Source organism: Nomascus leucogenys, chromosome 14 (assembly GCF_006542625.1).
Source record: "Nomascus leucogenys isolate Asia chromosome 14, Asia_NLE_v1, whole genome shotgun sequence".
Taxonomy (NCBI): Eukaryota; Metazoa; Chordata; class Mammalia; order Primates; family Hylobatidae; genus Nomascus; species Nomascus leucogenys.
This window is the reverse complement of record NC_044394.1, coordinates 75460741-75487238: the sequence shown is the minus strand read 5'-3', so window position 1 is coordinate 75487238 and position 26498 is coordinate 75460741. Positions and strand designations below refer to the sequence as shown.

General features: G+C 38.0%; 1 long non-coding RNA gene across 1 annotated transcript; it reads left to right on the top strand.

Annotated features, from left to right (window-relative positions):
- Positions 1–297: 297 nt before the first annotated feature.
- Positions 298–4261, top strand: LOC115838338. Its single transcript, XR_004033343.1, has 3 exons — positions 298–826; positions 938–1045; positions 4039–4261. It is a non-coding gene; the product is annotated as an uncharacterized LOC115838338 (long non-coding RNA).
- The last annotated feature ends 22237 nt before the right edge of the window (positions 4262–26498 follow it).

The window sequence follows — 26498 nt, the reverse complement described above, 5'->3', positions numbered from 1 at the left end:
TTAATTTTCTGTTTCTAAGTTATTTCACTTAGGATTAATGACCTCCAGCTCCATCCATGTAGCTGCAAAAGACATGATTTCATTCTTTACTATGGCCACATAGTATTCTATTTATGGTGTATATATATCACAAATTTTATTGTAAGATACCATAAATAATATAATAAAAAAAATTGGATACCTAGGAATAAATCTAAAGAGAGATGTGCAAGACATCTCTACTTGAAAACTACAAAACATTATTAAAAGAAAATAAAACCTAAATAAATTGAAGATACGTTCATGGATAGGAAGACTCAATATTGTAAAGATGTCAGTTCTTCCATATATATATACATGTCAGTATATACACAGACACATATACACACATAATCCCAGTAATGCAATCCCAGTTACAGCTCATTGTACTGCATACTTAGGATTTTGTACTTTTCTTTATATATGTTATAGTTCAAGTAACAATGTACTTATTAATAAAAACATTTTCCACTAAAATATATGTATATGCTTTTAAGACATCTGGAGTCTTGTACATTTTTCATAAAGTGAAGTAAATGATCTTACAAACCATTAATATTTTAGGGAAAAATGACAACTTCAGTTGTGATCTAAGTTAATCATGAATGCTGTCTCTATTTTGTTACATTGGTTAGTAATATCGACCAGATTAGATAGTAGATTGAGAAACCCTTAGTATGAAACCAGTTGAAGGTTTATATTGAAATATCTAACTTTTTCTACCCTTTAGTTAAATGAAGCAAGTGAAGAAAACAGGAAGATAGACATTCAGGCTGAAAGAGTTCAAGCTCGTTTAGATAATTTACAGGTAAGTTGCCTGTTCTTCTCTACAGACACAAGTATGTTTTTAGATGATTGCCTTTGAGTTTACTCATTTTGATACAATTGTCCTTTAATTCATGCATATATACTGTTGTAGAGGAAGTACAAGTTTATCACAATACAGAGATTGAAAGGAAGTTCCCATGCTGTTCATGAAATGAAAAGTTTAAAATAAGAAAAAGCACCAGTTTCAAAAACTTACAAGGTAAGTTTGAATTATGATTTGATATGATTGAAAATTTCTCTGCTGGGCGTGGTGGCTCACACTTGTAATCCCAGCACTTTGGGAGGCCGAGGTGGGCGGATCACAAGGTCAGGAGCTCGAGACCATCCTGGCCAACATGGTGAAACCCCGTTTCTACTAAAAATACAAAAAACTAGCCAGGCATGGTGGCACATGCCTGTAGTCCCAGCTACTCGGGAGGCTGAGGCAGGAGAATTGCTGGAACCTGGGAGGCGGAGGTTGCAGTGAGCCAAGATTGTGCCACTGCACTTCAGCCTGGGCGACAGAGTGAGACTCCGTCTCAAAAAAAAAAAAAGAAAGAAAATTTCTCCAATGGAAAGCCAGGAAGATTTCTCTTGTGATTTAATCTTTTCTCTTTGATTTAGCAAACATTCTTTTTGGAATGTTTGCTATGGAAGGGATTCACCATAATAATTTTTTAATAGGGAAGTATCTCAAGAATATTTAAAATATACTTTCATTTGCAAAAACAAAACTATTATATTTCAGCAGTGTTTCAGGTAGAGTATCATTGACACATCATTAATGGCTTTATTGCTTAGTATGTTTTGACACTCCACAAGCATTTGTTATTATATTTCAGTGAGGACTACAACCCATCCCTGAATGGATTTCCATGTATCTTTTTTTCCCTAAGAATTTTTAAAATTTGAGATATAAATTACATATGGTAAGATAATGCAGAAATCCTTTAGTGTAAAGTTGGATTAATTTTGATAAATATTTCATGTTGTCTACAACCAAATACAGAATATTTCCACTATCCTAAAATATAGAACTTTCCACTATCCTAGTGAGTTCTCTAATGCCCTTTCCTGGTCATTCTTTTCTGCCGGAAGTTTTGCAGAAATTAGTTTTGCCTGTTTGAGACATTTGGTCAGTGGAATTGTATTGTGTGTACTTTTTTGTGTAAGGCTTTTCTCAGCATAATTATGAGTGTATCAGTAGTTTGTTCCTTACTATTGCTCAATAGTATTTCATTGTATGACAGTATCAGAGTTTGTTCCTTCATTCTTCTGTTAATAGACACCTGGGCTTTTTCTAGTTTTTGTCTGCAATAAATAAAGCTGCTACGAATATTGATGTACAGGGTTTTTATGGATGTATGTTTTCATTTCTTTTGGATACATACCAGGACTACAATTTCTGGGTCATAAGGTAGATAAAGGTAGATGTATGTTTTTAAGAAACTGACAGTTTTCCAAATTGGTTGTACTGTTTTATACTCCCATTAACAGTGTATCAAAGTTTTGGTTGCTCCACAACCTTGTCAACATTTGGTGTTTTCGATTTTGTTCATTTTGACCCTTCCAATGGGTGTGTAGTAGTTTCTCATTATGGGCTTTGATCATTTTGATATTTTGATAAATTTTCTAGTTCTTTATACATTGAGAAAATTGGAGTAAATTGAAAAGGTACAGATTTTATATTCAGGGACTGAAGATAATTGAAGTTTTCATCTAAAGGGAGTTAGTTTCTATTTGAAAAAATTGAGAAAGTGAAAAATTGCTCTTCAGAATAATGTGGTAATGCTACTATTTATCATTTTGTCTTTAGTCATTCTGATTTTGTGGATTGCCATCGGCTTAATGTTGCCTTTTTATTAATTTGCTTTACTATTTCTCTGTCTTTGAATTTTTTTATTTTTTTATTTTTTAATTTATTAATATTTTTAATTTTATTTTTTTTTGAGATGGGGTCTCACTCTGTCACCCAGGCTGGAGTGCAGTGGCGCAACCTTGGCTCACTACAACCTTTGCCTTCTGGGTTCAAGCCTCCCGAAGAGATGGGATTACAGGTGCCCACCACCATGCCTGGCTAATTTTTGTATTTTTAGTAGAGACAGCGTTTCACCATGTTGGCTAGGCTGGTTTCAATCTCTTGACCTCTGGTGATCCACCTGCCTCTGCCTCCCAAAGTGCTGGGATTATAGGCGTGAGCCACCACACCTGGCCTGCAGATTAAAAAAATAAATAAATTTAACATAGTTCCCTGCTTAAGGTGGATATGTGTAGTGGTTTCTTATTTAAAAAAATTGAATTAAATTAGAAATGTGTTTTGTAATAATACTTAGTCTAATTAAATTTATAAATTACTTTGTTATTTTACTTTTCATTTTGGTAGGCTGTGAGAGGACAAGATTTTCTAGGGAAAAAAATGTTCATATGTGTATTGAATGATATACTGGAAAGACAAAGTAACAATTTTTGTGAGAAGAAAAAGATAAGTTTCATGGTGGAAATTCTTTAGCTCTGGAAAGCTTTAATTTTTTTTAGAGTCTTTTAATTGTGGTGGTTCATGCTCTTAAGTTAAGGCTAATTTTACTTTTTTTCCATCTTATCAAACTTGGTTAAATAATTTTTATGAAAAGTTTTCTTTTAGTAATAAGGTACAGTTATTTCAACTTCCTGATTATGACTTTTCTTGCCTTCTCTCAGTTGTCATTTAACATGTTTTTAATACTAGTTGGAGAGGTTTTTGATTTTTTTTTTTTGAGATGGAGTCTTGCTCTTTTGCCCAGACTGGTGTGCAGTGGTGCGATCACGGCTCACCGCAGCCTCCACCTCCTGGGTTCAAGTGATTCTCCTGCCTCAGCCTTCCAAGTAGCTGGAATTATAGGCATGCGCCACCATCCCCAGCTAATTTTTATATTTTTAGTAAAGACAGGTTTCGCCATGTTGGCCAGGCTGGTCTCAAACTCCTGGGGTACTTCAGGTGATCCACCCACCTCAGCCTCCCAAAGTGCTGGGATTACAGGCTTGAGCCACTGCGCCAGGCAAGTTAGGGAGGTTTGATTTGGAATTCTTTTGTTTGTTTGGAGAAGCTCTGTCCTTAACACATTTTAGTGAATTACTTTAGTCAAATTATTCTTATTACTTACCAAATTTAAGGCTTGTCTTTGAAGTTTTATGAAGTTGTGAACTGAAATAAATGATTTAATTTTTGACATATAGGTACCACTTAATGGGCAAGTTTATGAACTTTTAACTGACTTCATGGACTGGATTTCGGATCATCATCTTAGCAAAGTGAAACATGAAGAATCTGGAATGGATGGTAAAAAACCACAACTCAAATTTGCTTCCCAGAGAAATGATATTCAGGAGAAGTGTGTAAAGGTTTGTTTTTTAATTTGAAATATGTGATTCAGAATATATGAAGATTAAAAAAGGAAAAGCCAGGGCCAGGCACAGTGGCTCACGCCTGTAATCCCATCACTTTGGGAGTTCGAGGTGGGCAGATCACCTGAGGTCAGGAGTTTAAGACCAGCCTGGGCAACATGGTGCAACCCTGTCTCTACTAAAAATACAAAAAATAGATGGGCATTGTGGCACGTGCCTGTAATCTCAGCTACTTGGGAGGCTGAGGCAGGAGAAACGCTTGAATCTGGGAGGTGGAGGTTGCAGTGAGCCAAGATTGCGCCACTGCACTCCAGCCTGGGCAACAGAGCAAGACTCTGTTTCAAAAGAAAAAAACAGGAAACAAATCTGAGGGGCTGCCTCTGATGAGGCCGTTCTTCCTGGTCTCCTGCAGAGTCCAGAGGTGATGCAGGGTATCACATGGCTAGGGGGCTGAGTGTGCTATCTAAGGTCTCTCTCCCTGTTACAAAGCCACCAGTCCACTTCTCATGATAATCCATTAATCCATTAACGCTTGGATGAATTAATACTTTCATGAGGGCATCCCTCATAACCCAGTCACCTCTTTTTTAAAAAGCTTTTGTTTTAGAGATGGGGTCTCCTTGTGTCACCTAGGCTGGAGTGCAGTGGCCCAGTCATTGCTTACTGCAGCCTCCAAACTCCTAGCCTCAAGTAGTCTTCCTGCCTCATCCCTTTGAGTAGGGACTGCAGGTATACACCACCTTGCCCAGCTAATTTTTAAAAAAATTTTTGTAGAGATCAGACCTGGCTTCCTTGCACAGGGTGATCTTGAACTCTTAGCTTCAAGCATTCCTCCTGCCTTGGCCTCCCAAAGTGTTGTCATTACAGATGTGGGCCACTGTTCCTAGACCCAGTCACTTCTTAAAGGCCCCACTTATCAATACTCCCATATTGGGAATTAAGTTTCAACATGACTTTTGGAGGAAACAAATGTTCAAACCATAGCACATGGTAAAAGGGAATTAAAGTTGCTAATCAGCTGACCTTAAAATAGGGAGATTATCCAGGATTATGTGGGTGGTCCTGGTAATCACATAAACTTTTTAAACCAGAAGGATTCAGAAGAGTAGGTCAGAGACTCAACCCCCTCTTGCTGACTTTTGAAGATAGAGAAAGAGGGCCATGAGACATGGAATTCAGATAATCTTTTTTCTTTCTTTTTGAGACGGAGTTTTGCTCTGTTGCCAGGCTGGAGTGCAGTGGTGCCATCTTGGCTCACTGCAGCCTCCGCATCCCGGGTTCAAGCGATTCTCCTGCCTCAGTCTCCCAAGTAGCTGAGACTACAGGTTTGCACCACCACGCCCAGCTAATTTTTGTATTTTTAGTAGAGACGGGGTTTCACCATGTTGGCCAGGATAGTCTCGATCTCTCGACCTCGTTATCCGCCCACCTCAGCCTCCCAAAATGCTGGGATTACAGGTGTGAGACACTGTGCCTGGCCATCAGATATATTCTAGAAGCTGGGAATTGCCCTCAGCTGACAGTCACAAAGGACATACAAATCTCAGTGCTCTAACTGCAGCAAACTGGATTCTACATGCAACTTGAATAAGCAAGGAAATGGATCCTCCCTTAGCCTCCAGAAAGGAACACAGCTCTGTATATATGTTGATTTTGGCTGGCTGAGACCCATTTTAGACTTCTGAACCTACAGAAGTGTAAAATAATGAATTTGTGTTGTTTAAATGTTAAGTTTGTGGTATTTGTTATGGCAGCAATAGGACACAAATACACCTTTGCTTAGAATTTTGTCTCTTAGTACCTACATCAATTATTTCCCTAAATCTAGCCTTATTTTAGAAGTAACTGCCAGTTAGGAAGGCCTGCAGTATTAAAGTTCTGCAGAGAAATTTTATTAGTTAGAACTAGATGAGGGCTGGGCACAGTGGCTCATACCTGTAATCCTTGCACTTTGGGGGGTTGAAGCGGGAGGATCGCTTTAGCCTAGGGGTTTGAGATCAGCTTCGGCAACATGGTGACACCCCATCTCTACAAGAAATACAAAAATTAGCCAGGCGTGGTGGCACGTGCCTATAACCCCAGTTCCCTGGGAGGCTGAGGTGGTAGGATCACCTGAACCTGGGGAGGTCGAGGCTGCAGTGAGTTGTGATTGTACCACTGTACTCCAGCCTGGGCAACAGAGTAAGACCCCGTCTGAAGAAAAATAATGGAATTGGGATCATGTAATATTGCGTTTTTATATTAGTCTAATAACACAAGAGAATAATATTTAGCACATGTATTTCTCAGGATTCATTGTAACATCTGTAAATAAAAAGTTGTCTGTTGACATGTTCAGGATTTACAGTTTCTGTTAAGCCTAGATCCTTTCAGTTAAAATATTGTTTTTAACTTAATTACTATATATTAATAAAGGTAGAACAATTTTAAGGTGTATAAATAAGCTTTTAAATATAATAATAGAAGAGTAAGTAGTACCAGATTAACTAATTAAATACTTGTGGCCATCACAAGCAGGTATTCACATCTCTTTAGGAAGATGTAAAATTTGTAATTTTAAATAATGTAACCTTATCTTAAAATCTTTTTTTTTGTGATAGGACTCTATTAACCACTTGGGCAAGCATTATATTTATTCTAAGAATACTAGTATAACTCAAAATATTTTAGCAAAGTAATCTCTTCAGAAATTACCTTTGGAAACTTCTGACAGTTTTTTTTTTGTATATTTGATATAACTTAAGTATGGATTTAATATTTAAAAACACCTGAAGCCATTGACGAGTAAATTTGATATACTGGGTATACGTTATAAGACTGATTTTCTTGTGTGATTCAGTAACATAAGGGTGGAATATTATCAAAGAAATTGAGATAGAAAAATTCAGTACAACCTGAAGTGGAAGGTACTATGTGTTACAACTAATGATTGTAAAATTTGGCTATAGGACTAATGTCATCAACATGTTGGAGTAGGAAGTTTGAGGCCCTTATTCCTCCATGGAAACACCAAGTTAATTTCAATATAATGACAAGGACATGTTAGTGAGAATTGTAGAGATCAGTTGAGAAGCTGCAGCACTCAGTCTAAAACGTTAAAAAGAAGGGACTCCTTCAAAAGGAGTGGAAAAGTTTGTGGCATTTTGCATGTATGTTCCCCTGCCAGTATAGTGCAGTGCAACCAGGAGGAAATTTCCTGTCCCCTACCTTCTCCCTTGGGACAGAAACAAAACAATGGACTGCATGTTCAATATTTTGGCTTATCCAATGTCTGCCCACAGGACTGGTTTGCATCTCATCTCACTCACAGTGCCGAAGGGAATAGTAGCATAGTTTGGAAGCAGCAGGAAACAGAAGTGATTGCTGCAGCACGTAAGAGCTGCGGAGATCTGCACTTCTGCTGAAAGAGGTCTGAGGGACACAGTGATTATGGGTTTCTGATAGGAAACAGCAATAAGTTGCTAGGGAAATCAAGACTGTCAGAAACACACATAGAAGCCCAGAGAAGACATGTGTCTCAGAAAAATTTGGATGGTCCCAAAACCTCTAACTGGGCTGATTCATGAATGTGTTTCCCTGTATGAAGCCAGTTGTAAAGACTCAGAAAGGTGTTTGTTTTCTGTTTTTTCAAATGCCCAAATACCCGTTAAAAAAGGAACAGAAGGCATACAAAGGAACAGTGACATTGATCAAATCAAAGAAGAAAACAAAGCTTCAGAAACTGACCCTAAAGAAATGCAGATCTCTGAACCTTGTGATATATGATTTAAAAACTGTAACCAATAATTTAAAAACTGAAAGAGAACACAAAAAACTAAGCAAAGTCAGGAAAATGATGCAAGAACAAAGTGACAGTATAAACTAGAAGATACAAATTATAAGAAAGAACCAAATAAATTCTGGAGCTGAAAAATACAATATCTGAACTATAAAAGTCAACAGCAGACTTGATTACGCAGAAGACATCAACACACTTGAAGACAGATAATCTAAAATTGAGTCAGAGGCTGGGCATAGTGGCTTACACCTGTAATCTCAGTGCTTTGGGAGGCCAAGGCAGGAGGGTCACTTGAAGCCAGTTGTTCAAGACCAGCCTGGTCAACATAGTGAGACCCCGTGTCTACAAAAAGTTCTAAGGAAATAATAAAATTATGTCAGAGGAGCAAAGAGAAAAAAATGAAGAAAAGTAACGACAGTCTAAGGGACTTATGGGAGATCATCAAGTGAACCACTATACGTGTAATGTAAGTCTTGGAATGAGAAGAGAGAAGGAGAAGGGGGAGAGAGCTTATTTGTAGAAATAATGGCTGAAAACGTCCCAAACTTTCCTTTTTTTGAGGAAAGAAATGGGCATACAAATTCAAGAAGCTCAAGGAACTCCAGAAAGGACAATTCCAAAGACACCCCCTCTAAGATATATTATAATCAAATTGTCAAAAGTAAATTACAAAGAGAATCTTTAAATTGACAAGAGAAAAGCAGCTGGTCACGTTCAAGGGAGTTCTATAAGAATTTCAGTAGATTTCTCAGCAGAAACCTTGCAGGCCAACAGGCAGTGGGATGATACATTCAAAGTGCAAAAAAAATAAAAAAAATAAAAAATAAAAAAAACTGTTAACCAAGAGTACTATATCCAGCTAAACCGTCCTTAACACTTTCTCAGATAAACAGTAGTTGAGGGAGTTCAGTAACCAATTACACCTGCCCTATAAAAAACACTAAAGAGAGTCCTTCAGGTTGAAATGAAAGCACACTACACAGCAACATGAAGCCATATAAAAGTATAACATTCTGTGTTAAAGGCAAATAAATGGACAAATATAGTAAGTAGCCTATATTATTGTAATCCTGGTATATAAGTTGATTTTTAATTCTTGCATAGAATGTAACAGACAAAAGTATTAAAAAAAAAAATTGTAAGTCTATGTTAGGGGTTAATACAACATAAAAAGATGTAATTTGTGGCCGGGTGCGGTGGCTCACGCCTGTAATCCCAGCACTTTAGGAGGCTAAGGTAGGTGGATCACCTGATGTCAGGAATTTGAGACCAGCCTGGCCAACATGGTGAAACCTCATCTTTACTAAAAGTATAAAAATTAGCCAGGCATGGTCGTACGTGCCTGTAATCCCAGCTACTTTTGAGGCTGAGGCAGGAGAATTTCTCGAACCTGGGAGGCGGAGGTTGCAGTGAGCTGATATCGTGCCATTGCACTCCAGCCTGGGCAACAGGGTGAGACTCCATCTCAAAAAAAAAAGATAGAATTAGTGACATCAGTAACATAAAGTGGGAATGTGGAGCCATGATGGTGCAGAGTTATTATATTTAGTTGACATTATTGATGTAAAATAGTTATAACTTTAAGATGTTTTATGTAATTGGTTGCAAAGAAAATACTTATAGACTATACACAAAAGCAAATGAAAAGGGAATCTAAGCGTGTAACACACACAAAAATCAGTGAAACCCAAAGGCAGTAAGAGGAAAGGAGGGACAAAAAAGCTACAAAACATACAGAAAAAATTAATAAAATGGTAATAGTATGTCCTTCCTGGCTGGGTGCGGTGCCTCATGCCTGTAATCCCAGTACTTTGGGAGGCTGAGGCAGGTGGATCATCTGAGGTCAGAAGTTCAAGACCAGCCTGGTCAACATGGTGAAACCCCATCCCTACTAAAAATACAAAAATTAGCCAGGCATGGTGGCGGGTGCCTGTAATCCCAGCTACTCCGGAGGCTGAGGCGGGAGAATTGCTTGAACCCAGGAGGTGAGATCGTGCCATTGCGCTCCAGCATGGGCAACAAGAGCGAAACTTTGTCTCAAAAAAAAAAAAAAAAAAAAGTATGTCCTTCCTTTATCAGTAATTACTTTAAATGCAAATGGATGAAATCAAAAAACTAACTAGAGTGGCTGATTGAATTTAAACAGCCAGCACCCAACTGTATGCTGTCTACAAGGGACTCATTTTAGATCTAAAGACATGTATCAGCTGAAAATGAAAGGATGGAAAAAGACAATCCTTGTCAATGGTCTCCAGAAAAGAATAGTAGTAATAATAATATAAGACAAAATATACTTTATGTCAAAAACTGTTACAAGAGACAAAGAAGGATACTACATAAATGATAAAAGTAAATTCACCAAGAAGATATAAATGAGAAATATTTATGTCCTAAAACATCAGACTTCTAAAATAATATGAAGCAAACATTGACAGAATTGAAGAAATAGTAACATAATAATACTAGGAAACCTCAATACCCCACTTTCAGAAATAGATAGAATAACCAGACAGAATATAAGGAAATGGAGGGCTTGAACAACATAATAAATTAACTCGATCTGTCAGACATACACAGAACACTCTACCCAAAAACAGCAGATGATGCATTCTTCTCAAGTGTACATGGAACATTCTCCAGATAAACTATGTGTTTGGCCACAAAACAAGTCTTAATAAATTTTCAAAGATTGACATCATTACAAAATTTCTGATCACAATGAAGTGAAACCTCAAACCAAGGAAGGATAACTATAAAATCCACAAGTATGTGAAAATTTAAAAACTCACTCTACAGCAACCATTGGGTCAAAGAAGAAATCCCAAGGGAAATTGGCAAATACCTTGAAACAAAAAAATACATCATACCAAAATTTATAGGATGCAGTGTTAAGAGGGAAGTTTGTAGCTGTAGATGCTTACATTAAAAAGGAAGAGAGATCAAAATCAAAATCAACAGCCTGGCTGTGATTTGGGTCTTTGAAAGTATCAACAAAATTGACAAACCGCTAGCTAGATGAAGGGAGAAAGAAGACTGGAATAACTCAAATTAGAAAGGAAAGAAGGGATCTTGCAAGCAATGCCACAGAAATAAAAAGGATTATAAGACAATGTTATCAACAATTACATGCCAACAGATAGCATCACATAGAAGAAATGAATAAGTTCCTATAAAAACACAGCTTTCCAAGACTGAATCCTGATGAAATAGAAAATCTGAAAAGGCCGATGATTAGTAAGGAAATTGAATCACTAATTACAAAAAAAAAAAACCTCCCAAGAATGAAAAGCCAGAGAGCTTCACTTTAGAATTCTACCAAACATTTGAAGAAGAATTAACACCCATCCTCTTCATATTCGAAAAAATTGAAAGGGAGTTAACACTTCCAAACTTATTCTGTGGGGCCTGCATTACCCTGATACCAAAGCTAGACAAAGGCACAATAAAAAACTATTGACTAATACCTTGATAAATGTTGATGCAAAAATCCTCAACAAAATAGTAGCAAACTGAATTCAACAGTACAGTCATGTGTTGCTTAACAATGGGACCACATTCTGAGAAATGTATTGTTAGGTGACTTTTTATGCAAACATTGTAGAGTGTATTTACATAACCCTAGGTGATAGAGCCTACTACCAGCCTAGGCTATGTTAGGTAGCCGGTTGTTCCTAGGCTATGATCCTGTACAGCACCTGCTATGCTGAATATCTTAGGCAGTTGTAACACAATGTGAAGTATTTGTGTATCTAAACATAGAAAATGTTCAGTAAAGATACAATGTAACAGATAAAAAAGGGTGCACCTGGGCCAGGCTCAGTGGCTCATGCGTGTAATCCCAGCACTTTGGGAGGCCAAGGCAGGCGATTACCTGAGGTCAGGAGTTCAAGACCAGCCTGGCCAATATGGTGAAACCCTGTTTTTACTAAAAATACAGAAATTAGCCGGGCGTGGTGGTGGGCATCTGTAATCCCAGCTACTCGGGATGCTGAGGCAAGAGAATTGCTTTAACCCGGGAGGCAGAGGTTGCAGTGAGCCAAGATCATGCCACTGCACTCCAGCCTGGGCCACAGAGTGAGACTGTCTCAAAAAAAAAAAAAAGGGGGGTGGGGGGAGGGGGTGGGGGGTACACCTGAATAGAGCACTTACCATGAATGGAGCTTACAGGACTGGAAGTTGCTCTGGGAGAGTCAGTGAGTGAGTAGTGAGTGAGTGTGAAAGTCTAAGACATGCAGGCTACAGTAAATTTTATAAACAGTATGCACTGAGACTACACTAAATTTAGAAAAAAAAATTTTTCTTCATTAACAAATTAAGCTTAGCTTACTGTAATCTTTTTACTTTGTAAACTTTTTAGTTTTTTTAGCTTTTTGACTCTAATATTAATAACACTTCATTTAAAACATAAACACATTGTACAGGTGTGCAAAATATATATATTTTCTTTATATCCTATTAAGTTTTTTTCTATTTAAAAAATTTTTATTTTATTTTTTACTTTCTCAACTATTTTGTTAAAAACTAAGACACAAACACACGTTAGCTTAGGCTTAGACAGGGTCAGGATAATCAATATCGGTGTCTCCCACCTCTACATTTTGTTCCACTGGAAGGTCTTCGGGGCAGTAACACACATATAACTATCAGCTCCTATGACAACAATGCCTTTTCCTGGAATACCTGCTGAAGGACCTGCCTGAGGCTGTTTTACATTTAACTTTTTTTTTTAAATAACTGTAAGGAGTACATCTAAAATAACGATAAAAAGTATAGTGTAGCAAATATGTAACCAGTAACATAGTCGTTTATTATCTTTATCAAGTAGTATGTACTGTACATAATTGTATGTGTTATGCTTGTATTACTACTGGCAGCACAGTAGTTTTTTACACCAGCATTGTCACAAACATATGAATAATTTACTGCCCTATGACATTATAACAGCTACAACATCACTAGGTCATAGGAATTTTTTTTTTTTTTTGAGATGGAGTCTCACTCTGTTGCCCTGGCTGGAGTGCAGTGGCGCGATCTCGGCTCACTGCAAGCTCCGCCGATAGGAATTTTTAGCTGCATTATAATCTCATGGGACCAGCATTGTTATATGTGGTCAGTTGACTGAAATGTTATGAAGTGCATGACTGTGTAAGATTAAAAATTGGTAAAGTATGAAACTGAGTTGTTTCAGAGGGAACTCTTTCACATGGAACTAGACATATGTCTGGAAGATACAGTACACAGAATTACCTATAAAGTATTCCTGCCAGAAAACAAGTTACATAGCAACACAAGGAATCATGCAAATAAATTAGGAATGTGAGATAATTAACTGACCTAGACTCTTCAACAAGTTGATAGCGTAAATAATAGGGAGGTGGGAGGCTTAAAGAGACTTAAGAGACACAAAGACCAAGAGCACCAAGCAGGCCTGATTATATCTTGTTTTTGTTCTGGTGGTGGGTTTTTTTTTATTTTTGGTAACAGCTTTATTGAGATATAATTCACATCCTAAACAAGTAGCATTTTAACTGTGCAATTCAGTGGGTTTTTTTTCTGTATTCACAGAGTTGTGCAACCATCGCCTTAATCAGTTTTAGAACATTTTATCTTTCCTCTCCAAAAAAAATCCAACCCATTAGCAGTTGCCCAAACCTTTATTCAGCAATTCCAGTCCTAGGCAACCGCTAATCTGCTTTCTGTCTTTATAGATTTTCTTATCTGGACTTTTCATATAAACAGATTCATACAATATGTAGTGTTCCGTGGCTGACTCATTTATTATGTTTTTGAAATTCACTCATGTTGTCACATGTGTCAATACTTAATTCCTTTTTATTACCAAATAATATTCTATAACATAGATATAACATTTTATTTACCCATATCATTTGATAGACATTTGGGTTGTTTCCATTTGTTGGCTGTTATGAATAGTGTTGCTATGAACATTTATCTACAAATTTTTGTATGCACATATTTTTTCATTTTTCTTGACTACATTCCTAAGAGTGAAACTGCTAAACTGCCAGATTGTTTGTCAAAGTGATTCAACAGTTGTTCAGTCCTGCCAGCAGTCTGCAGGAGTTTTGATTTCTTTATATCATGGTCAAAACATACGGATTTAAAATTTTTGTCATCTCAGGGAGTATAAAGTGGTCAATCATTATGGTTTTCATTCATGTTTCCCTGATGACTAACGTTGAGCATCATTTCATGTGCTTATTGACCGTTTGGATATCTTTTATAGGTAAATGTCTATTTAAATCCATTGAGCATTTTTAATTGAGTTATCCTTTTTATTGCTGAGTTTTTTGCAGGAGGTTTTGTTTTTAAATATTCAAGATGGATGTACCTTATCCAATATGTGATTTGAAAATATTTTCTCCATTCAGTAGTTGTCTGTTGACTTTCTTGATAGTATCCTTTGAAGCATAAAGGTTTTACATTTTTATAAAGTCCAATTTATGCTTTTTTCTTTGCTTGTATGTTTTGCATCATGTTTAAGAAAACTTTGCTAAATCCAGAGCCACAAAGATTTATCTGTATGTTTTCGTTCAAGAGTTTAATACCTTTACCTCTTACATGTTTAGGCGTTTGATGCATTTTGAGTTAGTTTTCCTATATAGTGCGAGAGGAGTGTAACCTCATTTTTTACATATAGGTACCCATTTGTTTCAGCATCATTAGTTGAAAAATCTGTTCCTTCCCTACTGAATTGTTTTGGTGCCATGTTGAAAATAAATACAGTGTAAATAAGAGGGTCCACATCTGGATTCTCATTTCCGTTCCATTGTTGTATTTGTCTGTCCTTTTTTTTTTTTTTTTTTTTTTTTCCAGTTCTAAAAGTTCTATTAGGTTAATGAGAGAACCAAACTTCTTTTTAAACTTTAGGCAGTTGAAACAGTTGTTCCAAAGGCAGTTTGCTTCTTTATGAAAAATTCATGATGTTTGCTTTTTTTTTTTTTTCAAAACAACAGCTTCTAGCGCTTTATTAAAAGGTTAAATCCTTAGGTGGTGGTAATAGAGGGGAATGCTAGTCATTCTGGACACTGCCATCTGTTTCAATTTTTGCCATCAGTGAGAAACTGCCTCCAACACTGCAGTTAATTAGGCCTTTAGAGCTTGGGTGTTTGTTGTTTTGTTTATCTTCTTTTTTTTTTTTTTTTTTTTTTTTATTATACTTTAGGGTTTTAGGGTACATGTGCACAATGTGCAGGTTTGTTACATATGTATCCATGTGCCATGTTGATTTCCTGCACCCATTAACTCGTCATTTAGCATTAGGTGTATCTCCTAATGCTGTCCCTCCCCCCTCCCCCACCCCACAACAGTCCCCGGAGTGTGATGTTCCCCTTCCTGTGTCCATGAGTTCTCATTGTTCAATTCCCACCTATGAGTGAGAACATGCGGTGTTTGGTTTTTTGTCCTTGCGATAGTTTACTGAGAATGATGTTTTCCAGTTTCATCCATGTCCCTACAAAGGACACGAACTCATCATTTTTTATGGCTGCATAGTATTCCATGGTGTATATGTGCCACATTTTCTTAATCCAGTCTATCGTTGTTGGACATTTGGGTTGGTTCCAACTCTTTGCTATTGTGAATAGTGCCGCAATAAACATACGTGTGCATGTGTCTTTATAGCAGCATGATTTATAGTCCTTTGGGTATATACCCAGTAATGGGATGGCTGGGTCAAATGGTATTTCTAGTTCTAGATCCCTGAGGAATCGCCACACTGACTTCCACAATGGTTGAACTAGTTTACAGTCCCACCAACAGTGGAAAAGTGTTCCTATTTCTCCACATCCTCTCCAGCACCTGTTGTTTCCTGATTTTTTAATGATGGCCATTCTAACTGGTGTGAGATGGTATCTCACTGTGGTTTTGATTTGCATTTCTCTGATGGCCAGTGATGATGAGCATTTCTTCATGTGTTTTCTGGCTGCATAAATGTCTTCTTTTGAGAAGTGTCTGTTCATGTCCTCTGCCCACTTTTTGATGGGGTTGTTTGTTTTTTTCTTGTAAATTTGTTTGAGTTCATTATAGATTCTGGATATTAGCCCTTTGTCAGATGAGTAGGTTGCAAAAATTTTCTCCCATTCTGTAGGTTGCCTGTTCATTCTGATGATAGTTTCTTTTGCTGTGCAGAAGCTCTTTAGTTTAATGAGATCCCATTTGTCGATTTTGGCTTTTGTTGCCATTGCTTTTGGTGTTTTAGACATGAAGTCCTTGCCCACGCCTATGTCCTGAATGGTATTGCCTAGGTTTTCTTGTAGGATTTTAATGGTTTTAGGTCTAACATATAAGTCTTTAATCCATCTTGAATTAATTTTTGTATAAGGTGTAAGGAAGGGATCCAGTTTCAGCTTTCTACATATGGCTAGCCAGTTTTCCCAGCACCATTTATTAAATAGGGAATCCCTTCCCCATTTCTTGTTTTTGTCAGGTTTGTCAAAGATCAGATAGTTGTAGATATGCGGCATCATTTCTGAGGGCTCTGTTCTGTTCCATTGATCTATGTCTCTGTTGTGGTACCAGTACCATGCTGTTTTGGTTACTGTAGCCTTGTAGTATAGTTTAAAGTCAGGTAGCGTGATGCCTCCAGCTTTGTTCTTTTGGCTTAGGATTGACTTGGCGATGCGGGCTCTTTTTTGGTTCCATATGAACTTTAGAGTAGTTTTTTCCAATTCTGTGAAGAAAGTCATTGGTAGCTTGATGGGGATGGCATTGAATCTATAAATTACCTTGGGCAGTATGGCCATTTTCACGATATTGATTCTTCCAACCCATGAGCATGGAATGTTCTTCCATTTGTTTGTATCCTCTTTTATTTCATTGAGCAGTGGTTTGTAGTTCTCCTTGAAGAGGTCCTTCACATCCCTTGTAAGTTGGATTCCTAGGTATTTTATTCTCTTTGAAGCAATTGTGAATGGGAGTTCACTCATGATTTGGCTCTCTGTTTGTCTGTGATTGGTGTACAAGAATGCTTGTGATTTTTGTACATTAATTTTGTATCCTGAGACTTCGCTGAAGTTGCTAATCAGCTTAAGGAGATTTTGGGCTGAGACAATGGGGTTTTCTAGATATACAATCATGTCATCTGCAAATAGGGACAATTTGACTTCCTCTTTTCCTAATTGAATACCTTTATTTCCTTCTCCTGCCTGATTGCTCTGGCCAGAACTTCCAGCACTATGTTGAACAGGAGCGGTGAGAGAGGGCATCCCTGTCTTGTGCCAGTTTTCAGAGGGAATGCTTCCAGTTTTTGCCCATTCAGTATGATATTGGCTGTGGGTTTGTCGTAGATAGCTTTATTATTTTGAGATACGTCCCATCAATACCTAATTTATTGAGAGTTTTTAGCATGAAGGGTTGTTGAATTTTGTCAAAGGCCTTTTCTGCATCTATTGAGATAATCATGTGGTTTTTGTCTTTGGTTCTGTTTATATGCTGGATTACATTTATTGATTTGCGTATGTTGAACCAGCCTTGCATCCCAGGGATGAAGCCCACTTGATCATGGTGGATAAGCTTTTTGATGTGCTGCTGGATTCGGTTTGCCAGTATTTTATTGAGGATTTTTGCATCAATGTTCATCAAGGATATTGGTCTGAAATTCTCTTTTTTGGTTATGTCTCTGCCAGGTTTTGGTATCAGGACGATGCTGGCTCATAAAATGTGTTAGGGAGGATTCCCTCTTTTTCTATCGATTGGAATAGTTTCAGAAGGAATGGTACCAGTTCCTCCTTGTACCTCTGGTAGAATTCGCTGTGAATCCATCAGGTCCTGGACTCTTTTTGGTTGGTAAGCTATTGATTATTGCCACAATTTCAGAACCTGTTATTGGTCTATTCAGAGATTCAACTTCTTCCTGGTTTAGTCTTGGAAGGGTGTATTTGTCGAGGAATTTATCCATTTCTTCTAGATTTTCTAGTTTATTTGCATAGAGGTGTTTGTAGTATTCTCTGATGGTAGATTGTATTTCTGTGGGATCGGTGGTGATATCCCCTTTTTCTTTTTTATTGCATCTATTTGATTCTTCTCTCTTTTCTTCTTTATTAGTCTTGCTAGCGGTCCATCAATTTTGTTGATCTTTTCAAAAAACCAGCTCCTGGATTCATTAATTTTTTGAAGGGTTTTTTGTGTCTCTATTTCCTTCAGTTCTGCTCTGATTTTAGTTATTTCTAGCCTTCTGCTAGCTTTTGAACGTGTTTGCTCTTGCTTTTCTAGTCTTTTAATTGTGATGTTAGGGGTCAATTTTGGATCTTTCCTGCTTTCTCTTGTGGGCATTTAGTGCTATAAATTTCCCTCTACACACTGCTTTGAATGTGTCCCAGAGATTCTGGTATGTTGTGTCTTTGTTCTCGTGGTTTCAAAGAACATCTTTATTTCTGCCTTCATTTCATTATGTACCCAATAGTCATTCAGGAGCAGGTTGTTCATTTCCATGTAGTGAGCGGTTTTGAGTGAGTTCTTAATCCTGAGTTCTAGTTTGATTGCACTGTGGTCTGAGAGACAGTTTGTTATAATTTCTGTTCTTTTACATTGCTGAGGAGAGCTTTACTTCCAACTATGTGGTCATTTTGGAATAGGTGTGGTGTGGTGCTGAAAAAAATGTATATTCTGTTGATTGGGGTGGAGAGTTCTGTAGATGTCTATTAGGTCCACTTTTGTAGAGCTGAGTTCAATTCCTGGATATCCTTGTTAACTTTCTGTCTGTTGATCTGTCTAATGTTGACAGTGGGGTGTTAAAATCTCCCATTATTATTGTGTGGGAGTTTAAGTCCCTTGTAGGTCACTCAGGACTTGCTTTATGAATCTGGGTGCTCCTGTGTTGGGTGCATATATATTTAGGATAGTTAGCTCTACTTGTGAATTGATCCCTTTACCATTATGTAATGGCCTTCTTTGTCTCTTTTGATCTTTGTTGGTTTAAAGTCTATTTTATCAGAGACTAGGATTGCAACCCCTGCCTTTTTTTGTTTTCCATTTGCTTGATAGATCTTCCTCCATCCCTTTATTTTGAGTCTTGTGTGTCTCTGCACGTGAGATGGGTTTCCTGAACACAGCACACTGATGGGTCCTGACTCCTTATCCAGTTTGCCAGTCTGTGTCTTTTAATTGGAGCATTTAGCCCATTTACATTTAAAGTTAATATTGTTATGTGTGAATCTGATCCTGTCATTATGATGTAGTTGGTTATTTTGCTCGTTAGTTGATAGTTTCTTCCTGGCCTCGATGGTCTTTACAATTGGCATGTTTTTGCAGGGCTGGTACCGGTTGTTCCTTTCCATGTTTAGTGCTTCCTTCAGGAGCTCTTTTAGGGCAGGCCTGGTGGTGACAAAATCACTCAGCGTTTGCTTGTCTGTAAAGTGTTTTATTTCTCCTTCACTTATGAAGCTTAGTTTGGCGGATAGAGATTCTGGGTTGAAAATTCTTTTCTTTAAGAATGTTGAATATCGGCCCCCACTCTCTTCTGGCTTGTAGAGTTTCTGCGAGAGATCAGCTGTTAGTCTGATGGGCTTCCCTTTGTGGGTAACCCGACCTTTCTCTCTGGCTGCCCTTAACATTTTTTCTTCATTTCAACTTTGGTGAATCTGACAATAATGTGTCTTGGAGTTGCCCTTCTCGAGGAGTATCTTTGTGGCGTTCTCTGTATTTCCTGAATCTGAATGCTGGCCTGCCTTGCTAGATTGGGGAAGTTCTCCTGGATAATATCTTGCAGAGTGTTTTCCAACTTGGTTCCATTCTCCCCATCATTTCAGGTACACCAATCAGACGTAGGTTTGGTCTTTTCACATAGTCCCAAATTTCTTGGAGGCTTTGTTCATTTCTTTTTATCCTTTTTTCTCTAAACTTCCCTTCTCTCTTCATTTCATTCATTTCATCTTCCATCAGCGATACCCTTTCTTCCAGTTGATCGCATCTGCTACTGAGGCTTCTGCAATCTTCGCGTAGTTCTCGAAACTTGGCTTTCAGTCCATCGCTCCTTGAAGCCCTTCTCTCCATTGGTTATTCTAGTTATCCATTCTTCTAATTTTTTTCAAAGTTTTTAACTTCTTTGCTGTTGTTTTGAATTTCCTCCGTAGCTCAGAGTAGTTTGATCATCTGAAGCCTTCTTCTCTCAACTCATCAAAGTCATCCTCCATCCAGCTTTGTTCCGTTGCTGGTGAGGACTGCGTTCCTTTGGAGGAGGAGAGGTGCTCTGTTTTTTAGAGTTTCCAGTTTTTTGTCTGTTTTTTCCCCATCTCTGTGGTTTTATCTACTTTTGTCTTTGATGATGGTGATGTACAGATGGGTCTTTGGTGTGGATGCCTTTCTGTTTGTTAGTTTTCCTTCTACCAGACAGGACCCTCAGCTGCAGGTCTGTTGGAGTTTACTAGAGGTGCACTCCAGACCCTGTTTGGCTGGGTGTCAGCAGCGGTGGCTGCAGAACAGCGGATTTTCGTGAGACCACAAATTCAGCTGTCTGATAGTTCCTCTGAAGTTTTGTCTCAGAGAAGTACCCGGGAATGAGGTGTCAGTCTGTCCCTACTGGGGGGTGCCTCCCAGTTAGGCTGCTCAGGGGTGAGGGACCCACTTTAGGAGGCAGTCTGACCGTTCTCAGATCTCCAGCTGCGTGCTGGGAGAACCACTACTCTCTTCAAAGCTGTCAGTCAGACAGGGACATTTAAGTCTGTGGAAGTTCTGCAGAGTTTTTGTTTGTCTGTGCCCTGCCCCCAGAGGTGGAGTCAGGCAGGCAGGCCTCCTTGAGCTGTGGTGGGCTCCACCCAGTTCGAGCTTCCTGGCTGCTTTGTTTACCTAAGCAAGCCTGGGCAATGGCGGGCGCCCCTCCCCCAGCCTCGCTGCCGCCTCGCAGCTTGATCTCAGACTGCTGTGCTAGCAATTAGCGAGACTCCGTGGGCATAGGACCCTCCGAGCCAGGTGCGGGACACAATCTCCTAGTGTGCCGTTTTCCAGGCCCGTTGGAAAAGCGCAGTATTAGGATGGGACTGACCCGATATTCCAGGTGCCGTCTGCTTCCCCTTTCTTTGACTAGGAAAGGGACTCCCTGACCCCTTGCGCTTCCCGAGTGAGCAATGCCTGCCCTGCTTCGGCTCGCGCACAGTGCGCTTCACCGACTGTCCTGCACCCACTGTTAGGCACTCCCTAGTGAGATGAAACCAGTACCTCAAGCAGAAATGCAGAAATCACCCGTCTTCTGTGTCGCTGGGGCTGGGAGCTGGAGACCGGAGCTGTTCCTACTCGGCCATCTTGGCTCCACCCCTAGTTAATTTTTGTATACTGTGATTTTCTTTGTTGAAAATCAGTTGGTTGTAGGTATGTGCCTTTATTTCTGGTTCCTTTATTCTGTTCAATTTGTCTGTGTGTCTCTTTATATACCAGTACTATGGTGTTTGGTTACTATAGCCTTGTAGTATAGTTTGAAGTCAGATAACATGTTGCTTCCAGCTATGTTCTTTTTGCTTAAGTTTGTTTTGGCTATTTGGGCTCTTTCTTGGTTCCATATGAATTTTCAAATTTTTTTTTCTAATTCTGCGAAGAATAATGTTGGTAATTTGATAGGAATTGTGTTGAATCCGTAGTTTAATTTAGGCAATATAACGATTTAAATGATCTTAATTCTTCCAATCCTTGAGCATGGAATGTTTTTCCATCTGTTTATGTCATCTATGATTTCCTTTAGCAGTGTTTTATAGTTCTCCTTGTAGAGATATTTCACCTTCCTGGTTAGAGGTATTCCTAAGTATCTTGGGTGTGTGTGGCTGTTGTAAATAGGACTGTGCCCTTGATTTGGTTTTCAGCTTGAATGTTATTGGTGTGTAGAAATGCTTCTGATTTTTTTTTGTTAAATATGTTGTTTTGATGTAAGCTACTGATTTTTATACGTTGAATTTGTATCTTCAAACTTCACTGAAGTCATGTTTCAGGTCTGGGAGTCTTTTGGCAAGATCTTTAGGGTTTTCTAGGTATAGAATCCTATTGTCAGTGAACAGAGATAACTTGTCTTCCTCTTTGGATGCCTTTTATTTCTTTCTCTTGGCCAATTGCTCTTGCTAGGGCTTTAGTACTTTGTTGAAGGAGTTGTGAAAGTGGACATACCTGTTTTGTTCCAGATTTTGGGGGAAACCCTTTCAACTTTTACCCATTAAATATGATATTGACTGTAGTTTTGTCATACATGACTCATTATTTCAATGCCTAGTTTGTTGAGGTTTTGTTTTTTTTTTATCCTGAAGAGATGTTGGATTTTACCTAATGTTTTTTCTGCATCTAGGGGTTTTTGTTTTTAATTCTCTTTTTACATTTACTGATTTGCGTATATTGAATCATCCTTGCATCTGAGGAATAAAGTCCACTTGATCGTGGTGGATTACCTTCTCGATGTGCTACTAGGTTCCGTTTGCCAGTATTTTGTTGAGGATTTTTGCTTCTGTGTTGATCAGGGATATTGGCCTATAGTTTTCTACTTTTGTTGTGTCTTTGCCAGATTTTGGCATCAGGATGATACTGGGTTTTGGAGTGAGTTAGGGAGGAGTCCCTCCTCCTCGATACTTTGGAATAGTTTCAGTAGAATTGGTATCAACTCTTCTTTGTTCTTCCGGTAGAATTTGGCTGTGAAACCATCTGGTCCAGGACTTTTTTGTTGTTGTTGTTGGTAAGGTAAGGATTCAATTTTGCTTCAATTTTGGAGCTCAATACTGGTCTGTTCAGGGTTTCAATTTCTTCCTGATTCAATCTTGGGAGATGGTATATTTCTGGGTAATTATCCATTTCCTCTAGATTTTCCAGTTTATGTGCATAGAGATGTTCATAGTGGTCTCTGAGGATTTTTTTTTAAATTTATTTCTGTGGGATTAGTTGTAATGTCACCTTTATCATTTCTGATTGTGTTTATTGGGATCATCTCTCTTTTTTTCTTTGTTGATCTAGCTAGTGGTTATTGATCTTGTTTATCCTTTCAAAAAGACACTTTTTCATTTCGTCAATCCTTATATAGTTCTTTTAGTCTCACCTTCATTTAGTTCTGCTCTGTTTTTGTTATTTCTTCAGCTAGCTTTGGATTTAATTTGTTCTTGTTTTTCTAGTTCCTGTAGGTGTGACATTAGGTTGTTAATTTGAGATTTTTCTTTTCTATGTAGACATTTAGCACTATAAACTTTCTTCCTTTTTTTTTTTTTTTTTTTTTTTTTTGAGATGGAGTCTCACTCTATCACCCAGGTTAGAGTGCAGAGGCATGATCTTGGCTCACTGCAACCTCCGCCTCCTGGGTTCAAGCGATTCTTCTGCCTCAGCCTCCTGAGTAGCTGGGACTACAGGTGCACACCGCCATGCCCAGCTAATTTTTGTATTTTTAGTAGAGATGGGGTTTCACCATATTGGCCAGGCTGGTCTCGAACTCCTGACCTCCAGTGATCTGCCCACCTCGGCCTCCCAAAGTGCTGGGATTACAGGCATGAGCCACCGCGCCCAGCTTAAACTTTCATCTTAACACTGTTTTTACTGCATCCTAGAGGTTTTGGTATGTTATATCTTGATTTTCATTGTTTCAAAGAATCTTTTTTATTTCTGCCTTAATTTTGTTGTTTACCCAAAAGTCATTCGGGAGTCAATTCTTTAGTTTTCATGTGTTTGTATGTTTTTGAGAGTTCTTCTTTGTATTGATTTCTATTTTTATTCCACTATAGCCCAAGAGGATTCTTGGTATGATTTCAGTTTGTTTTTTTTTTTATTTGTTGAGACTTTCTGAGCATGTGGTCAGTCATAGAGTATGTTTCACATGCAGATGAGAAGAATATGTATTCTGTGGTTGTGGGAATGACCCATGCCACTTAAAAAAACAAAACAAAAAAAAAGAAAAACAGGAAAAAGTTGCTGCAAAAGAAATCTCGATGGAATTTATTGCAAATGGGTTATCTTACCTTGCTATATGGGCACTGGTGACCAGCCTTGTGAGGTGCCATGTTTCAAAGCATTGTGTTTACAGTGCTCTAGGGAATGCAGAGCTTCCTCAGGGGTCTTCACAGGCTGGGAGGTGGTGTCAGTGGGCCTAACTCCAAGTGCCTGTGACTGGTTTCCATTGCATATGATGAAGGATTTTGGATTTTCAGATTAGGGATGCTCAACCTGTATAATGTGGTGATTACAGTTAATAACAAGTATATTACATACTTGAAAATTGCTAACAGAGTACATTTTAAATGTTATCACCACAACAAAGCAAATATGTGAGGTAATGGAGATGTTATTTAGCTTGATTTAGCCATTCCACAATGTTTACATACTACATGATATTGAAATATATTTTACATGGTAAAGATATATAATTTTCATTTAATTAAAAAACCAACAAATATCCCAGAAAAAATACATCTTTGCTATCAAAAGATACATAACTATTTTGTATCCTTTTTTCTACAAACGGTTTTCTTGATGTTGGCCACCTTTTGTTTTTTTTTATGTGGTTAGATACTAGTGCATATACAGTTGCATATTTGCAAGTAGGCTACATTTATCTGTTTAAAATGCAAGAAAATCCTAGGAAATATTACAAGGACATACTTGAATTGTTCTGTTTAAATTCTGTGTGTCAATTTGGGTAAAAAATAATAAAGATAACAAAGAATCATCAAAAACTTTGGACTATACTCCAGGCATTAAACTTGTTCTGCACATCTAGAACTTACTTCGAACATATCCATATTGTTTAGTTGCATTATTAGGTTGTTAATTTGATATCTTTCTATCTGATGCAGGTACTATTTTTCACGGACAAGTTTTTCTTGATTTGAACAACATAATTTCTTCCCTTTTTGCTGTTTTAAATTTATTCAATCATTCTATTATGTTTTTTATTATTTAGGAAATTAAAGGAAGGATAATTTCAATGAAATTATAGACACAATATTTCTAACAAAGCACCAACCTAATCCTACATACATATAATCTGTTTTCTCAGTTACAAGCTGTCACATGGAAAAATTGCCTTTAGGAAATACAATGGGAAGGTTTATTTTTAATAACTGAAGAATATACAACTATAGCAAAGGCTGTGCTGTACTTTAGATATGTGGTGTTTACAGAAAAACATCAGAGAAGTCAGTGTAGCTGAAGCCGAGTTAGTGAGGGCAGAGATGTAGAAGAATGAGGAAACAAGCTGGGGTGCTCATTGGGAAGAGCTTTGTTGGGCATCATCAAGACTTGGGGATTTTTATGTAGTAAAACTCGTAGATCTTTTTCTTTCTATTCTGGTTTGTTGACTTTAATGTTAGGAGCTTTTAAATATATTTCTACGTAACCTTTGTTTTTAATTATTGCTTAATATTTCATTACGTTTATCATCATTATTAAGGCAATTGAGTTTTATGAAATTGGATAAGAAAATTGATTCATTGGCATTCTTTCCCAGCACAAAAGAGCTTTGAAGTTGTTCTTGGTCAGCCACTTCAGGGATATGTGGCACAGGGACCAATGAACTAACAGTTCCTTCTGTAACTTCTGAAATCTACTTAAGAGTCAATTAATGTGCACTTGTAGCCATATATTTGCTACTGGTCTCTGAATGCTGCCAGATTTACAGCTCTATTAAAAGTTACATAATCACTTTAATGATGGTTTGCATCCCCTTGTTTGACACTGTTAACAGAATCTCTGTTTCTAAGATGAAAGTCTGGTCTTTCTCGTGTGTAACACTAGGCAATAATAGGTGATGCGTTACACTAGTATGTAACACGAGTGAGCCCTGCTTGGTCAACTTGTAAGTTTGTGTTATATAGCGTATTTTGAGGAAACCCATTCTCATATTTTGTGGAAAAAAACAAAACATTGCATATGATGGGGGATAAAATCTAACCCACCAATTAGTGTGGTAGAAAAAGCTAAGAAAACAAATAATTAAATATCCAGATGATGAACATGCTATTTTTATTTATTTATTAAAAAAAGATTAAAATTCTCTGGCTATTTAACTTAAGGAATTATTTTTAACAAAATTGTATTTATTGTTTAGAAGGTAACACATTCAAGGCCAGGTGTGGTGGCCTATGCCTGTAATCCCAGCACTTTGGGAGGCTTAGGAGGGAGGACTGCTTGATCCCAGGAGTTTGAGACCAGCCTGGGCAACATAGTAAGGCCCATCTCTACAAAAAAATTAAAAAATTAGCCAGGCACAGTGGCTCACACCTGCAATCCCAGCACTTTGGGAGGCCAAGGCGGGCAGTCACGAGGTCAGGAGATCGAGACCAGCCTGGCTAACATGGTGAAACCCTATCTCTACTAAAAATACAAAAAGTTAGCCAGGCATGATGGCACACGCCTGTAGTCCCAGCTACTTGGGAGGCTGAGGCAGGAGAATCACTTGCACCCAGGAGGCGAAGGTTGCAGTGAGCTGAGAGCGTGCCTCTGCACTCCAGCCTGGGCGACAGAGCGAGACTCCATCTCAAAAAAAAAAAAAAATTAGCTTGGCATAATGGTGTGCACTTGTAGTCCCAGCTACTTGGGAGGCTTTGGT